Source organism: Gekko japonicus, unplaced genomic scaffold, assembly GCF_001447785.1.
Source record: "Gekko japonicus isolate JY-2015 unplaced genomic scaffold, Gekko_japonicus_V1.1 scaffold124, whole genome shotgun sequence".
In the NCBI taxonomy this organism is placed as follows: domain Eukaryota; kingdom Metazoa; phylum Chordata; class Lepidosauria; order Squamata; family Gekkonidae; genus Gekko; species Gekko japonicus.
The window spans coordinates 1195129-1201064 of NW_015174847.1; the positions used below are offsets into that span (position 1 = coordinate 1195129).

The 5936-nt window shown below is 51.1% G+C and overlaps 1 protein-coding gene across 1 annotated transcript in view; it reads right to left on the reverse strand.

The window, feature by feature from the left end:
• ZEB2 (zinc finger E-box binding homeobox 2) overlaps positions 1–1871 on the reverse strand; it is a 197680-nt gene extending 195809 nt beyond the window's left edge. The window contains exon 1 of the mRNA XM_015424491.1: positions 1584–1871. The gene's annotated coding sequence lies outside the window, so the exon portion shown is untranslated. The remainder of the gene's footprint in view (positions 1–1583) is intronic.
• Positions 1872–5936: the final 4065 nt, after the last annotated feature.

The window sequence follows — 5936 nt, forward strand, 5'->3', positions numbered from 1 at the left end:
GACTTTAGGATTAGTTGATACAAGGGAGCCGGCCTGGATGGGTGGGGGCGGGTGGAGGGGGGGGGAGAAAGAGAACTATGAAAGATGTAACAGATGCAAACTGTAAAACAGGGACGATTAACCCTTGCGCTCCCGAACCGAACGCGCCCTTAACCTCCTCTTTTGTCTGGCCCCTCTTTGCCACCGGGGGACGGGCTCGCAGCCTCGGAGGTTTTGCCTTGGGGAGGCTGCGGTCCCGGGCAGGAGAACTCGGCGGAGCTTCCTCCATCCACGGGCAGCACCGAACTCGCAACTTCAACAGAGCGAGGGGCATGAAGAGGGGAGGGGAGGGGAGGGGGGGTCCCATCCCACCCCATCATTTCCCTTTGCCTGTTTCAGAAGCTTCTTTTCACAGCGTTATCAGGATGATGCTCTTCGATCTTGGATCGAAGAGGAGCCTTATTTGGGGGGAAGGGGTGCAGGTGAGGCTGTAGGGTGGCGCAGGCCAGGTCAGCTACTCCCGAGAAGCCCATCTGGAGCCACTGGAGCGTGCCTCGCGTGTGTGCGTGCGAAAAGAGCACCCCGATGGTGGCTCGGTGGCTTCTAAACTCCGGAGTGGCCATCCCTCTGCCCAGCAGAAATAGCCAAGAGGTAACAGGAGGCAAACGCCCTGTTTAAAGCCACCACCTGACTCTCCAACGCTTTCTTGGAGAAGTGGCAGAATTGTGGCAAAAGCGACGAGTGGCGAAATCATTGGCAGTCAGTCTCCCCTGCTAAACATTCCGCCCGAGACTTGCCAATCTTTGAGGACGCGGGGATCTCCAGAAAGTCCCCCCCCCCAGCCTCTTCCTAGCTGAAGTCTTATTCTGTTTTCTTTTTCTGAAAGCGACTCTTCAGCAAAGTTCCAGTCCCCGCTACTTTCACTTCTTGTTGCGAATCCCAGAAGCTGAGGTGTTACTTCAACCCGGCTTCAGAAAAAGACAAGTAAGAAATGAAACTGACTAAAAGCAGACAGAACAGCAAACTTTCTGCTGGGGAAGAAAGAGGGAGAAAACAAAATGATACTTTTTTTCCCCCTGGTCAAAATGTGGAGCTTAGAGTTCTTTTAAACCTGTCCCCGGGCTCCAGGCTTCAGCCAGCCGTGCCTGTGGGGTTCTTATCCGCGGCTTGAAAATCATTAACAGGTACGTGTAAACTTTAAGATGTTTCAGCGTGGATCCAGAGAGAAGCCGACAGAATGCTTCTTTCAAAAAACAGACGGAGAGGAAGGAAAACTAGAGCTTTCCCTCCTTTTGGCAATTGCAATTCCCCCCCCCACCTTTTCTACCTGGTTAGGCAGGTATAGGGATGGGGGGGACCCCCCAGGTGAGATGTCTTTGGGAAGGAGGTCCCAAGGAAATGTAAATTCCAGGTCGAAACAGGAGATCTGGCTCCTCACCGCCACTTCCTCCCCAGCTACAGACCAGGCAAAGAGACCCCAAGCTAGCAATGGCTTGTTTGTTTGTTTTTTCAAAGGGGGTGGGTGGGAAAAGAAGGAGAGAAGAGAGGCGGAACAATCATAAGCAAAACAGAAAAGAGGAGGAAAAATATCTCCGAGAACGTACCTGCGAAGTCTTGGTTGTAGTTTTGGCCAGCAATGAAGAGAAGAAGCATGAAGAAAAAAAAAAAGCCGAAGTGGAGGAAGGAGAAAAAAAAGGTGCGGGGAAGATGCGGCTGGTCTGGAGGAACAAATTGGTCAAAAGCCTCGCAAAGAGTTGTCCGGACCGTTAGTCCTGCTGGGCAGGTTAGGACTGATCTCTTTCTGCCACTCCAGGAAACACAAACCTGGGGACGGACTGACGTGTTACGCCTCTTCTAATGACATTTTTTTCTTTTTCTTTTCTGTAGGAGAGAGAGGAGAGAGGACCCTGAAACACACGCCACCTATCTTTGTGGGGAGGGATAATTGAAGAGCACCGAACGTGAGCATCATGTGGAAACGTGATCGCCAAGTTTCTCTCTGGGAAAGGAAGGATCTGGGATAGATTATACCTTGAAGTCTCCGCAAACGCTTTAGTGGAAGAAATGAAATTCCACCTCCCCTCCCCTCCCCTCCCTCCCTCTGTGCTTCCCTCCCTCCGGCTCCCCCTCCCTCCTTCCCTGGCCTGCCTCCCTGCCTCCCTCCCTCCCTCCCCAGCCTTCAAGCCTTTGGCATCATTATCCTCTTCACTAAATCCTACTGAATGCGAGGCGAAAACGGTGAACACCATTCACAGAACTGGCGAACTCCAAAGGAGCTGAAAGTTACAAGCCAGACACCCGGGGCTCGGCGCTCTTCGGCGGCTGCCCGGCCTTGCAGCGCGCCCCTTGGCGGGGCCGGCGCCCTACACGCGGGGAGACCTGGGCTGGCCGCGCGGCACCCCTCCCCCTCCGCGCCTCCAGGGCTCCCCCCCACCCCAATTTCAAAGGAATAAAACTTGGGGCTGGGAGACAGCGGGGCTGTGGCGCTGGAGATCCCAGGCTCGGAGCCCTTGGGAGCCAGGATGAAGGAATCGTGATCCTAAGCGCGCTTACTGGGAGGCAAAGAGGAGCCTGTTTAGGACTGGGCTGTTGCCAGGTCTCTCCTCGTGCAGAGGTGGAGGGGGGATTTCTTGACATTTTCTTGGCCTGGAAGCCGAACGGTTAGTGGGGTCAAATCCGTATAGCCCTCTTTACACTTGGAAGGAGACAGGTAGATGGACAGACACAGCGAGAGGGAGAACCAAAGGTGGGCACCGGTTAGGTATCAAATATACAACATTTATTTTCTACCTAGGCATTTTTAGACATAAGCAGCAAGGCGCCTGGTTTCTTATAAGTAACACCCCCCCCCCCCAGATGTTCCCAGTGTGCATAGGAGTGCAGGCATAGTTACTTACAGATCTACTTTGAGGGAGACAAATAGAAGTTGGACAGAGAGAGATGCATCTATAAGACATAAACCACCAGGTATAAATCTTTAATGTGTGTGTGTGTAGGGGGGGGGGAGAGCACCTCGGTAGATGAGAAGAGGAGAGAGTGGCTTTGCGTTTCAGGGGAGTAACAAGTCTTTTTGGGAGACTTTGGGGAAAGGTTTTAAAATGAAAATTAAAACACTTAGACTCCACCTTTGCACTATGGGGATTGGTTATGCAAATAGGGAAGGGATTTCCAGGCGAATCCAGCTTTCTACTGTATGGCTAATTAAATCATCACTCAAAAAGGTTTCCAATGTGACGCGCCTGTCCTAATCCAATCAGGTTACGTAGGTCCTAAACAAGAAAGATATTCTCTCTCTCTCTCCCCCCCCCCCCCCCACATCTGGAAGTCAGCAATTTAGCAAGTACTGCGCATTATTAACCAATTCCGAGTCCACATTCCCAGGGGAACCTTAAAAAACACAAACTAAAAGTGTGTTCTTAACCAATGCTCTTCTGTTTGCTTAATCAAAAAGCTGCTTTGTACTGCGCATCATGGTGGGGTGGGGTGAGGTGGAGTGGGGGGCGGGAGACCACCGACCACAGACAAAGTCCTTAAAGGCACTTTGAAAGTTGGGCTGGGGGGGGGCATTTCTAAAGGGTGCGTTTGCAGCTCTTTACCCGAAGCAGCCACCCGTGAGATAACTCAGGGTATTCCCCCCCCCTTTTTTTCTTAAACCACCCAAAAAAGTTCAGGTCTTTGAGGCTGGCGTGATCCAGACTGACGGTAAACAGGAGCCGCCCCAGGGACGGTATTCCTGGGTTCCGCCAGCATCTCCCCCTCGCTTTGACACAGTTAAATCTATTAGAGCTCCCCCCACCCCTCGCTTCCCACCGAAGGAAACTGAAACAAATGCTACGCTGATACGACACTCTACTTTTACTTACATTAAGCTAAGATAAACTGCTTGTGAACTGTGCATTGAATGTGCGCCTTGAGCAAGGCATGGGGATGCTCGCTCGAGTCACTTGCAATCGCCCTCAAAAGAGAGCTCCCAATCTGAGATGGGTGGGGGGGGGGGGGTCTTCGTGGGGAGGGGGGCTCAGCACCTTGCTTGGCAGCCCATCGCAGGAAGCCCAAATCAAGACATGCAGGCGCACAGACCCCAAGCTCGGGATGATGAATGTTAGCAGTCCAAAGAAATTGACACGGGGGATTTAGGAGAGATTCTCTTCCCGTGTGTGTTTTGTTTTATTTCTTGGGGTGGTGGTGGTGGAATCCGATTCATTTCTTTGAGCCTCAGAATTCATCGGGCAAGAGGGAAGAGTTCTCCACAGCCCCTTTGCAAACTGTGCGCACGTGAGCAAAGCTTTCTTGTTGCGTGTTGAAAAAAGGAAATATCCAGACATTTGATTGATTCGCGGAGGGGGGTGGGTGGGAGGAGAGGGGAGGTGCGTCCTTTGGGCCCCTGCCAAAGCAAATCCTCATTTCAGGCTCTTTGATAAGAGTGCTTTCCCCCAGTGCCCTCCTGGAAGCCCCCCCCCCCCCAAACGCGGGCTGAGCGAAGAAGCCTCGCTGCCTCGCTGCTCCATTCTAACCGAGGACAGTTTCGCCACTGCCTTCAATGCGAGATGGACTGCCGCCCCCGGGTCAAGCAGGACGGCTTTGGAGCTCCGGGATGGGCGAAAGAAACTCACGAAGGAAACCCCTTCCTATTACTGCCAGGGTTAAGAAGGCTCTTCCCTTAAGACCTGGCATTTATGTATTAATTCAGAACATCTCTCCGTTGGGTTTTCTTTTAAAACAATCCCACAACCCACTGATGATGATTGTGAGATAGGAAACTGTGTTAATTAAGCAAGGTGGTGGTGGTGGGGAAATCCTCTTCGGGCTTTTTACTCCTGTCCTCTGGACAGAGTTGGGATCAAACTTTTTTGGGGGGTGGGGGGGGTGGAGTGTTAAACCTTTGGTTGCGTTATCCGGCAGTCGGAGAAGCAAGTGCCATTCGTTTAAGCACGAGACCTATGGATTTCTGGACGGATGGTCAAGAGAGTGATAAGATCGTAATGAAATACACCAGCCAAGTGCAAATCCCCAGCAATCGGGTCCAGAGCGTTATTCATCTGAATGAGATCGCCTCGATCTAAGTCTGTGGCAAGGAATCACCGAGCCAGCCGTCTCCTTGGGGGGTGGAAATCAACAGTGAATTTAGACGACGATAATGATTATAATAATTCATATATTTTATTTTTAATGCACATTCCTGAATTCTTGATTCCAGATCCCCCTTCCATCTGAAAAGCAAGTGCTTAAACGTGTAATCTCATTACCAACCATTTATATATAATTTCTACATTTCTAAATTAACTAGGGCAGGAGGGAGGGGAAACTTACCTCCCAATCTATTTTTTTTTAAAGAGATCGGCCTTTTAATTTGTTTTTCAATAAATAGAGCTGCACGAGCAATCATTTCTAAGGACTGAGACAACAGCAGACCGTGGGAAGGTCCTCGCGGATTTAGAGACAAATACTTTGCCATTGCCAAATAATTCCTAGACAGAGTTATGGAAGTTCTCCCCGCAGCCCCGTCCAGCCTCATCCTTCAGTTTCTATAAACTCCTAAAACACCCAAGGACAGATGCATCGCCGGGCGGGGGTGGGGGTGGGGAGAGAGGACTCCAATTTTCTCGAAGATCGGAACCTACAGCTCGGATCCTTATTAGCTATGATGATTTGGAACGTGGCTAAGTAGAGGTTTTAGGGATGGGGACTGATTTTTTTTTTTTGGTCCCCAAAGAGAAACAAACCCCCCCCCCCAAAAAAGAAAATCACAAGCCACCCCCCACGTCAGAGAGAGGGAAAAGAACTTTAACCCCGAAGAGCTTTATATTAACTTGCCCTTGCTAGGAAGTGCCGCTTCTATGAACTACAAAAAATATCGCCCTGATCTTTGCCGGCGGCTCAAGCAGATTGTGCCATCGGTGCAGGAGGGGACTGGCGAGCGAATCAATTCCCTTCTTCATCCCCCCCCCGCCTCCCTC